The sequence below is a fragment of the Protopterus annectens genome, chromosome 6.part0 (genome assembly GCF_019279795.1).
Source record: "Protopterus annectens isolate FY-2018-M chromosome 6.part0, PAN1.0, whole genome shotgun sequence".
Taxonomy (NCBI): Eukaryota; Metazoa; Chordata; order Ceratodontiformes; family Protopteridae; genus Protopterus; species Protopterus annectens.
In genome coordinates this window covers 1531112547-1531125133 of record NC_056737.1, presented here as the reverse complement: position 1 = coordinate 1531125133, position 12587 = coordinate 1531112547, and the positions used below count along the sequence as shown (strand labels likewise).

At 38.3% G+C, this 12587-nt stretch overlaps 1 protein-coding gene across 1 annotated transcript in view; it reads right to left on the bottom strand.

The window, feature by feature from the left end:
• The window catches only part of STEAP3 (STEAP3 metalloreductase), a 546886-nt gene that overhangs the window by 137095 nt on the left and 397204 nt on the right, over window positions 1–12587 (bottom strand). The window lies entirely within an intron of this gene.

Sequence of the window (12587 nt, the reverse complement as noted above, 5' to 3'; positions counted from 1 at the left end):
GTGCATTTATATATAAATCACACGTGTGTGTGTTTATATATATATATATATATATATATATATATAGCGAGAGAGAGACAGAGGTCTACTGCTTTACATCAAAAATACACTTCTTCGAAATAAGCCAGTAGACCCTACACTTCAGCGAAAGTCCACTTTCACTGACTACCCAAAAAAAAAAAAAAAAGCAAAACACTAAAACAGGTTTTTGCAGGACAACTCAGAGATCACACTACAGCGGGTAAAAGGGAATATTCCCATTCTGCGCTGTAGTGTGACTGCCGAAGTTGATGTTCGAAGTTTCACTACTTTGAATAAGTGGACTCGGTAAAGTGGGGTTCAAAGTAGTGAAACTTCGAACATATTGACGGAACACACACACACATACATATATATATATATATATATATATATATATATATATATATATATATATATATAGATTCACTACTGAATCCCAAAAGCACACAATCCCAAAGCCCAAAATACAGAGAATATAAGCCTGAAACCCCACATTACCGAAATGTTAAAACCGCAAAATTCAAAATTGCGAAAGTACTACATATATACAGCACACTTAAACATACACACAGCCTCCCCCCATAACCAAACAAACCACCCTACACTAGAGATAAGCAGGGGGGCTTTGCCCCCCTGCACCCCCCCATGTGGGGGGACTGTGCCCCCCACAACCCCCCTACTTTAATATTCTATCTCCGAGATCTCACAAACACACACAAGGCAAATTCACACCCACACATTACCAGCCACACACACACACACACACACACACACACACCACACAGTCACAACACACACTTACATACACTAAAGCCCCTTACAAACACACTTACACACACATACTTACCTAAACCGCAACACCAGAAGCGCTAACTCAAAATCCCTTAATATCGGGATTTTGAATTTCGTGCTTCTGGTCATTCGGTAATGTGGAGTTTCTGCTACATGGTCTTGACCTTTTGAAATTCGAGATTTCAAAAGTTCGAGATTTAGTAGTGTTCCCATACATATATATATATGTATATTTTTTTTTTACATCAATGGTATGAACTTGAAAGAAAAAAAAAACTAATGGAGTCTAACAGACCACATTTGTTTAGATATTTTGTGTTATTGTCAATGCTATCATGAAGAAGGCCGACATCCTATAATACCAATTTATTCTTACAGGTGCATTTCTTTAATTATGATTTGCCCCTTCAAAAAACAGTTCAGTGCCATCTCAACTACCCTTGTTGCGACTTTCATGGTCGGGGAAACTACCGTACATCTTATCCTGGTGCTATATGTATACTCTGTGTTCACCACACGCATACCATATTAACCACTGCCATGCAGACTGCTTCCAGCTGGGTAACATCCTCAGAGCACTGACTAACTCTACGCAAGGCCTGAACTATGAAGTACTAGGTGCTGTAGTGTAGCAAAGAATAATCCACGACCTTCAAGGTCGTGGATTATTCTTTGCTTGTCTTTGGTTCTTTGTGCATTACTTCACTTGCTGTAGTGTAGCGACTACAATATTATTTTACTGGGTATGAAAGGGATGTTATTGGTTGCCGACACTAAGTGTGAATTATGATGTACTCTGTCAAGAAGTCCATACAAAATCCTACAACAGAGGATGATGTAGATTAATTTGCTGGCCAACAGCCTGTTACAATTTTTATGGCATGCATCTCTTACATAAGGGCCACTTATTTCTGAAAAATGGGTCCCTATCAGTTCAGCGAATGTCATTTTCAGTGCACTTACATGCCATTCGTCGAACTGTTCATACTGAGATTGCAGTAAAGTGAAGATTGGGAAATTTGTTCTTTCCTCACTGTAGTGCAATCCCGGAGTTGGTATATATAATTAGCGGGGTGTGTGGGGTGCACAGCCCCCTACATGAGGGGAATTAGATGAACAGCATTTCTGACGAAATGCCATTTGTTGAAGTGATGGTTTGATGTTTTGATATAGGCCCCTGAATAACACAACCACCTTTGTAGTACTATTCCTTATACACGAGAACTAGCTGCCGGCAGATATTCTTCCTTCCAAACAGATTTCTAGGGATGATGGATACCTGCAAAGCAGAGTTCCTCTTCCCCCAGTGCGGAAATTAACATGATGCTTGGCTGTACAAGGAAGAGCATTCTCGATATTCTGTACTTTTGTGGAGCAAGAGGTCACTAGCAAGTATGCCTAGAAACCATATATAGGCCACAAAGGCAGCCTTCTTCATTACGATGCCTGCTCTATAACCCACAGGTACCTAGGAAAGGAGGACCTGTAGGTTTCATAGGCGGTTATTAGGCAAATGGCCATGGGGCCCTTACAAGCCTTGCCAAGACTGTCCCCCCCAAAAAAACCTCAGTCAGCACCTGTCACCCCCATCAATGAAGGACACAGGTGGAAGCCCTGGGACAAATTTGTGGTTTCCCATCCACTCAAGGTTGCGCTTGAAGAGGGTCAGCAAGGTACTCTGACATGTCTGGAGAACACCTTGTGTTTAGAGGAGTTTAACCCAAGGAATACTAGCTGAGGCTGGGTCAGCTAGTATTTCTCTACTCAGCCTCTACTAGAAATGGGAATCAGACAGGAAATGAGGCTAAACGGAAAAGGTACCTGTCGCTCATCCGGTCAGGATAAAACAGACAAACAGTTGTAGGTTCAGTTCAAGCAGCTTTATTACACAAACACATCTGGATTGAGGCTTAAGTAACTTAAACTTAAATAAACGTATAAACAGACTGACCACTACACTCATACATGTTAACACTTTGGCTATTCTCTCAAAATGCCACTGCTGCCTGCACGTGCTCACTATTTATATGCACGTATCTACTCTTGGAAATGCTTCTTAAAGTTACACACACATGCTCTGTTCTACAGTGCCTCTACTTTTTAATAATCTTGTTAACTGAAAATCTACAGTTATGCTGAAAACACTTGTACAGCATAGCTTAGAAAACAGAAGTGGCAAACTCTAGTATACTTCTAGACTGAATTTCCAGTATGCAATGTCTTAAGGTGCTGTAAGATGGCATATTTCTAAAGAAAGTGGCAGTATTAGAAGTTTTCCTAGAAAGATGCACTCTTACTTGATTCTCTAAGTATGTTACCACAAGAGTCAAAAAAGTTGATCATATTCCCTACATATTTGGTTCTATTTGTGTAATACCATACATATTCTTTGTGCACAACATGCTCTCTCCATTTGGGTAAAAAAGGGCACTGGATATTTTGACTTAATGCCAATTCTGAGACCACTTTAGGCATGAAGGAGGCATTTGTACAAAGGGCCACTCTGTCATTATGAAAGATGGTAAAAAGTTCCCTGCACATTAAGACCTGCAGCTCATAAGGCTACCAGAAGATGGTGTTTCAGGAAAGGAAACAGAACTTATTTCTAGATGCCCCAGATTAAAGCACCTTCTCTGTTTAGCCAGGTAACACTTTCTGGTGTTGCTTTTAACAGCCTCCGGCAGTATAAGTATAAGCATGACCATCTTGGGCAAAAAGCTCAAATCTTCCACACAGACAGGGGTCCTTGAAGTTTGTGTGGTCCAAGAAAACTGTTTGCTATATTAGGAGAGTACAATGGCTAGGGCTGACAGAGCAATAGATATTCTGTATCCATTTGGACTAGTTAAGAAAAACAGTTTGACTTGAACAGACATATGCTATTAGTGTGACCCAAGCATTCTGATTTTCTTGTTTTTAAAAATACTTTGGGGAAAGAGTGCAGTAGGGAGCAAGGTGTACAGAAGGCCTGAGTTCTAAAAGAAGGATAATACATTCACTGCCCACAATAGCCTATATGGGAATCTGGAACAAAACCTTTTCAGCTAATGGCTGTCTTGTGTGGTGAAAAAATCTATATTTGTGGTCCCCACTTATGTACTATGGTACAAATGCTGCTCATGCAGGCTGTGGGGCTATTTGCTGAGATAGTCTGTCATAGTGTTCTTATTGCTGGCTACACAGATCACCTGAAAGTGCAAGCCTTACTTCCAAGCTAGCTTCCTTGCTATCATGGCCAGCCTACAGTCAGCATAAGACTGGGGTACTTCCTTCTCTGCTGACTGGTAATGTTTATCACTGCTTTCTGGGTGCTTGCACGAACACTTATTTGAACACTTCCATTGCACAAATTAAAGTCCTCATTTGTTTCATAACCACATGCGTGACCTGACCACTTTCTCTGCACCTTTAGGTCCCCAGGTGTCCTGCAAGCATAACATGTAGTCACTGCCCGATTGGACTTCACAATCACACTGAGGACCCAGTGGTGGCTTTATCCTAATGTGCATGATACTGAATTTTTATAAACTAGCATGTGACAAAAAGGCCCATTAAAAAGACACTGGCTCTTGTGCATTTCTTCTGGCAGTCTGAGAAAAGAAATGGTGTAGAAAGACTGTTTTCTTTTGAGGCAAAAACACTATGCATACTCTTGTTGTCTTTGGGGACGGCATTGGATCAAACTGCAAACTAATTGACCAAAGATTTCTTGAGCCTCTACTTTAAAAAGGAGGACTGTTATCAATAAATCAATGTAAAGGTATATATGTGGATCCACTTGGTCCTGATGTGGGCAACCTCTGATGCTAAACATTTAGTAAAGGCTCTGTGTGCAGACAACAGGCCAAATGGCACAGAGATTAACTAGTAGTGGTCATTTCCAAACCAGAGAATTGTGGATTTTATCCAAGCAAAAGAAGCACTGAAAATAATAGTCTTTAGGGGAACTTGTTTTCCAAAGGCAGACTTTTTGGTGATTTTTTTCAATGGATATTCTGAGACACCAAAGGAAAAAAAAGCCTCCCAGATGGGCCAACCAAGAGGTTTATATTTCTTGTGGCAAAAAAAGAAATGAGGATGGTGCAAGCAGATCTGCTTAATACTGTTAATTGTCATAATGATGTCTACTCTGTACTGAATCCGTTGCATATTCTCATGTATAAAGAATTATACTATAGTAGTTATCTATAACGAACATTCTTGGTTCTGTGACATGTCACTGACAGCTCAGTAGAATCTTTAACCCTCAGTATTCCAAAACTACCCTTTGGATACACCGACAGCCAGCTGACCTGAGTGGTCTCCATGTATCACCTCCCGTTCTTCTCAAGCAGATAAGCTTATGCTGAATATAACACACAATGGACATAAGGGTCTTAATGTTCAGCGAATAAACAAGAAAGACTCAATTAGCAAATAAATAACATGAATGAATGAATGATTACAATCACAGTATAAATGGGATTGGACAAATGCTCTGATTTTTCTAAAGAAGTATCACCTCAAAGATTCAAGGCTATGGCAAGTAACTTGCACAAGAGTATCTGATAAGAGATTACTAGGCTACCAATTCGTGTGAAACAGAGCACCTCTACCACACTGCTCAAGAGGAACCTGGACGAGTGGATGGGGCACTGTAAATTCTTACCACGGATAGCGCTCAGAACCCTCCCGGACTTTGGCAGTCATCACTAAATGCAATCCTGGGTATTGATTAGCATTTTCATGGTATTACAGTGGGATGAAATATCTAGGCTTAAAATGACCTCTGGGTTGACAGCCTAGTAATCTCCTATGATTTCAACATACACACTGGTAGCAGGAGTCACAGTAAGAATAGACTTCCTCACAGTCTTCCAGACTAGCACACTGGGTGGAGCTTCATGTCAGTATGCAAGTTCTGGAAAAGCAAGCTGTACATCTGGGGACAGCACCCAGTTTATAACACTGAGCAAAGGTATGCTAAGTGGTCCAGTTTATGGCGACATAACTCAATCAGTAAATAAATAAATAAATAAACAAACGAGCAAGTAGCAAACAGTATATATATTTACATTTGTGGGCCAGGAGAGTCTGACTGGGCAAAACCCCTTTTCAGCAGAGGCCTGGGGGAAATCTCCATGTTTACATATTAAAACATAAAACACCGCAAACAGCATATGACTGCAATTTTTACACTTCCTAAAGTGGGTTTGAGAAATATGAAAAGTTTCCAAAAACATACATAGGCATTAAACAAAAGAAAATAATCAAATGACGTACACAATATATGAAGAAACTGGGGCAGACATTCACATGTTGGTGATATACAAGTAAAAAAAAGAGAAGGATTGTAAGAATATACAGGTAGAGTGATGAGGTGGTAGGATTATCCAGGCATTGAACAGGAGCATAACGAAGAGCTGGGCAGGTATTGTTTGAGTCTGGCTTTAAAAGACTTCAGTTCTTCTAGTTGTCATAGTTCAATTGGTATGTTGTTCCACAGTTTAGTTACACAGAGTGAGCCCCCAACTATGGTTTTACATTTACTAGACATTTCCTGAGCACAGTTCCCTTGTTAGTGAGTAGTGATTGTCCTCCTTTAAACAATATTCACAATTTTCAGCTTTATAAATTAAGGTGTGTGTGTAGTAACGAGTTGTGTGTAGGAAAGATATTGTGAAAGCTCAATCCACTGTAATTGTTTAAGGGCAGCACAATGATGTTTTCCAGATGGAAGGTTAGTTGCAAATTTAGCTATCTTGTTATATCATGCATTCAATGTCTTCAAATATGTACAGTGCAGGTTAGTAAGAATGAGAGCTGCATAAAGTGATGGGAGAAGATAGAATGAAACTGGTTTTCCTAGCAGATTCTGAGAGAAATGGACTAGTTCAATAAAATGCTTTAAAGTGCACCAAGTTTCTGGTATACCTTTTTAGTGGCTTGAAGAATATGATGCTTACCATTTTAGGTTTTCATCTACAATAACACCCAGCAATGTAGTCTGTACTACTGTTTCTATTGTGTCGTCTTTTGACATAATGCTTAAAGCTTTGTTTTTGGTTTTGGTACTCTTTTGCATTTAGGATTAGGATGGAGGTGTGCAACAGTGACTCAACAGATGAGAACTCTTGAGCAACCTGCCGAAGGTACAGCATGTTAGGATGAGAGTAGATAAGGGTACAGTCTGAATATTGTACTATGCTGGCATGCTTTGTTGCAGTGTGGAGACCATTTATAAAGGTATTAAACAGTAATGGTCTTAGTACTGATCCTTAAGGAACACCAACAGAGACAGGGAGAAACGCTAAGCATTTGTTTTGCCATTTTACAGCTTGTTTCCTATATGATAGGTAAGCTTGGAAACCATAAGAGAGATGAGTGATCAAATCCTAAAGAACAGAGTTTGGCTAGTAACCTTTGATGAGAAACTGTATTAAATGCTTTAGATTGATCTAATAGAAGAGAAGTGACACAGTTACCTGTATTTCAGTGAACATTTATGGTGTTAGTTAAACTCAGGAGAGTAGTGTCTGTGCTATGGTGGGGATGGAAACCACTCTGAATTTGAGAAAGAAGATTATTGTTGCTAAAGTAGTTGAGATGCTGGGAATGGATTAATTTTTCAAGGACCTTGGAGGATACAGGATAACTATAGGTCTATAGCTGGAAAATTCAGTTGAATTTTCACCCTTGAGCAGGGGAATAATAAATGATTTTTTTCCCCAGAGTGAGTGGACCAGTTTATCAGAATAGAAATAAGGTAAGTAAGGATAGCTGCTGCCATTTTAATATATTCCACTTGGCAGATTATAAATGGCTAAGGTGGTAGGTTTCAGGTTTTGAAGATATCGTTTAATGGTAGTCGTTTGGACGAAGGAAGGAGAATTGTTATCGGTACAGATAGGTAGGGAGAAGGTATAAGATGTCTTTAAGAAAGCTATGTACTGTTTAAACAAAGTGGTTATTAAAGCAGCAATACTATCAGTAGCACAGCTTGTGTTTGGCAGAGGTGTGATACTATCTGCAAACCTGTGAAATAATTTGTTTTGTTACTAATGCTTATGTTTTTTCATTTAAATTTATCTGTTTATACCAACATGGGCTGAGCCTAAAAATCATCTAGCTGGATACACGTTCCGCCAGTTAGCAATAGATTAAAAAAAAAAATAAATTGCCAAGTCCACCAAAACTTTAATACATCATAAAAAACAACAGAAACGTCTCTGGTAATTCATCTCCAGACTTCAACAGAATAAAAATGAAATTAAATTTATCTAGTATATTTACAGATAAAAACACTCAATTATAAACACATAATATGTAAAACAATTAACCAACGAAACAAGCAATTGGTGAATAACCAAAACATGCTCCCCCCAAAGCCATTCATTACTTAAGTCTACTGGCATTAAAATATTAAATTTAAGTGTGTATAATGTCAGCATTATTCTTTATATCATGCTAGTCAATCTTAGAAACATTACGGATTCAAAATAGAAGCCTGAAGTACCCTGAAACTGCTGCTATGAATTTCAAATAAATGGTGAGGTCAGGACCTTCAGGCTTACTGTGTTTTATATCCTTTGGCATGAGCTGTTCAATGGCCACAATGAAACTAGAAAAGAAGACCAAGTATGCTATAATGCATATTTAATGAACTCTGTTGTATGTTTTTTGCAGAACAGTGCATGTTCGTGTAACATGGTCTTAAATTTCCTACTAGCTTATTCAATACAGAGCAGGCTGCAGGGTCCTCTGAGGGCATATGTTACATTCCATTCTAAGTAAAACAAAAATAGCATTCCATTCTAAGTAAAACAAAAATAATTCTCTTTAATGTCAACTACTTCTTATTAATGTGATAAAAACTTATGACTAATGTTACCACAGTTGCAACAGCAAACACATGGGAAGGTACTCCAATGGTGCACAATGGTTTACAGTAGCAGTATTCCTTATAATTCTCGTAACTGACTATGGACTAAATAATCCCCCAATTCTCCTGCCACATCTCTAAGAAATTGCAACATTGGAAGGAAGGAAGATCGTAAATGGGTATTTTGCATCATGCTGCTGTAAGTGATCATGATTATGTAATAGAAAATTCAATCTGATCACAGTGTACTCTTGTTGCAGAGCAAGTCTGAACATTACTGTCTGTCCTTCCATAATCTAATTTAGTCAATTATCATTAACACAAAGAGTTCTCTTAGTAAAAATGTACATCTTGGCAGCTAAAAACATGCAAACATAAATGACGAAGTAGGTTTCCTATACAGTCTGTTTGACATTGGAAGTTCATGAGCATATTGTAAAATTTTATGTAAACATGTGACTTCAGAAACACGTGAAGAACGGGTGAAGGTAAGTCCAAATGTGTTCCAATTCACCAAACACGTGACTGTCATAGGTACCCTCATTGCAAATAAATCACCACTGTAAAATAGTTAATAGGATTGTGTGCAAGAAATCCATAGTTATAAATGTATTCCACCTTCATTAACCCCATTAAGATGTTATATGTATAGGGCAAAGGGGGCACCATTGCAGTGTGACAAATCTGTTGAAAATGTTTCCATTAAACAAAATGAAACTAGTTATCTAACAATTTCCTTAACCTCTTCAGGTAAAAATAGTTCAGCACCTATAAAAAAGGACTATTTTACAATTTTAAGTACCATTCTCTCTTAGTCAAACACAACTATAATCAGTTGTTATTCCAGAGCTGCAAGAAACCGTTTATAATGGCTCTTCTGCATCCTCTGATGGAACCAATGGGAACCTAAGCACAATATCAATAGTAGAAGTGTCCTGGCATTTCTTTTGTTTTATGTCATTAAACTGAATCATCTGATGGCAAGTATTCTTCCACTGTGTTGTTGTGAAATAGAACAAACACCTAACAAATTACCACAAAAATGCTGTCACTTTTCAAGAATTACTTAAAATACATGGAAAGTGATTTGGTGGTTCAGTCATGTAACAAAGGCTCTCCCAAGGCCAGGTAACTGCTTCTGGAAGCTATGAAAACACTTTCTCAGTGACTGATGTGGAACATTCCTGACAGCGGGAAGATTTGGCTTGAGCTGCTCATTGGCTATCATGTAACTAGGAGGGAAGACCAAAAAGTAAACTATAATGCACACTTAATGGAACCTTAATATGTGGCTTGTACTCAATGTGCAGACAGACCCATTTTTCTGACCTTTTTTACTCTGCGCAAAGTCTGTTTCACCGCTGGTACTACAATTAATACATGCAATGCTTGTGTTTTAAAGCAATTGCAGTCTCCCACATAGTACTTTGTGTGCTCACCTAATGTGTATATGAACAATTTTGTTTACATTTATGCCTGTGGTGACTGGTCCAGCCACACAGGATAATGCACTGATTTATCAGCTTTACCTTCACATATATAACAGTATAAAATTAGCAAGGAGTATAACTATTTCAATGCTTAAAAAAGTATAACTCGAGATATTAATTTTAGTTTTAAGTCATACATTCAATTTTACAGCAACACATACAGACAACTGCAGACTAGAAAGACGTTAGCTTTAACTTTTATGACACTTTTTTCATGGGGGAAATACTGGCCCATAAGAGGCAAAAAGGTACACAAGTGATTAAAATAGTCAGCATGAAACAGCTGAGTAAAACTTAAGTGCATAAAATGAGAAAGACTTCAGATGAAACTCAAAGGCTGACTATTTGATATAGCCTTTGATACTATAACACAAGTCCACAAAAAAAATCAGTAACGCTTTAATAATGCCTTAAGTGTCACAGACAGGATTAAAGTTTCACTACTATAAGTGGCAGGAAAGTTGGTGTTTGATACTTATGAAGCTACAACAGAACCAGAAGATAACTCAAGATGCAATAGAAACTAAGCAAACATTCGGATTTCAAAAACAATGTTTTTTGGACAAGCAGAACAAGTGCTATACATAACAAAATAGGTCCAGACTATACAAGAGTGAGGGCATTCACAAGGAATTGTGAGTCTACTGTTTATGATAAATTAAAACTCAAGTAATACAATCTGTCATACAGGGAAGGGTAATCAGGAAAGTTTTAGCACAGCCAGAAATTATATTACATAAACTTATAAAAGAAAAAATTGCCAAAAGAAGACAACCCACCACTGCGTCGCTGTAAAAAAGTGTAGGTAATCCAAGAAAAAAAGAGACGGAGACAGCTTTAGAATCCAGAACAGGCCTTTCTGGATTCTAAAGCTGTCTCCGTCTCTTTTTTTCTTGGATTACCTACTCTTATATTACATAAACTTGCCAAACTTTGCACGATGGCTACAGAAGAAACATAGGCAAAGCAAACAAAATGGAAGAAAAAAAATACACCAGACTCCAGATATAAAAAAATACAACAAACGAAAAAGAATCAGAAAGAGCATGAAACAAAAGATGATGTACTCGTTTCTTACACTAAACGGTTATAAGAGTCAGCTTATCATATATGTCAATATCTATATACAACTAGTGTTCAGTCATGGAGAAGTTTGTGGGAATGCAAAATCACAATCATTCTGGAAAATTAAGAGCAAAGGCGTAATCATGCAGCAAAACAGTAAATGTAAGCAATTTTAAAGTAAAGACAGTGAGCCAATAACACAATAAAGAAAAAAAATGAAACAAGGCAGTATTACCCAAACAGAGACTCAAGAAATTGATGAACAATACACATCTATAATTTATATATATATGATGATGATGATGATGAGTGTGACAATTCCAAATATAAAGATTAAAATACAAAGAAAGAAGATAAAATACTGTTTGAGGATGATTACAATGAGTCAACAACCTATGTTGGCTGGCTCTGGTATTCATGGACAAAGTGCACAGAGGTGCACAAGCCCATCTTTAGTTCATCTTTTAGGGACTGTGATCAAAGAAAGACCACCTGAGATTATGAATTGTGCATAGAAGCACATTATACACAATGGTGTACAATGAGACCCTGTACACCGCCACAGCCCAACAGCCGCAGTGCTGAGCTACATGACAGCATAGTACAACAGAGAACATCTTTTTTGTACATATAAATCCTGTGGCCTTTGTCATTCATGAATAAAATCACAGTCACTGTGCATGAAGGCAATACAGGCCTCATTACCATAATCAGATACATAACAGATCTGTTGCAGTGTGATCTTGTCAGCATCACTGGTTGGAATGGGGCAAGAGACTGTGTATGGTAACAGGTTTGTTTGCATTACAGGGTACTCAGATGATGGCAGGGAATTTCCTGTTTTGCAACAGAGTTGCACTCCGCTAGGGAAGGGAGTGATAACTGAGCTGTAAAGTGCAGCACCACTTGGTAGTAAGCAGCTGCTGTTCATATGGTACCCCACTGGGACCATCAACTACTGCAACAGGCTGATTTGGTCAATTGTGTATGACTGGACAGGTGGTGGTTTGCATATGTACTTCACTGCATGGAGTGCAGTGCAATGCTTATACAAGAGGGCAATGCCAAGTCCACAAAGACCAGGCCTTGTACCATTGTGTAAAACTCTATAAAACACTACAGGCTTTAGTATGCAGATGTATTAGGTACCAACCCCTGCTCCACTGTGAGCTATATTTATGAACAGGGCCTAAAATCAATGGCTCTCAAGAAGATCTGGGATATACAAGTAGTTTGCATTGAAGAATATTCCACATAAGTTACATACAGACCATAACATTCCATCCGAGTTGTTGCTTTTCATTTGTCTTCAACCTGAGGGACTCAGATCTGACTTGGCTGCATACTCCAGCATTGGA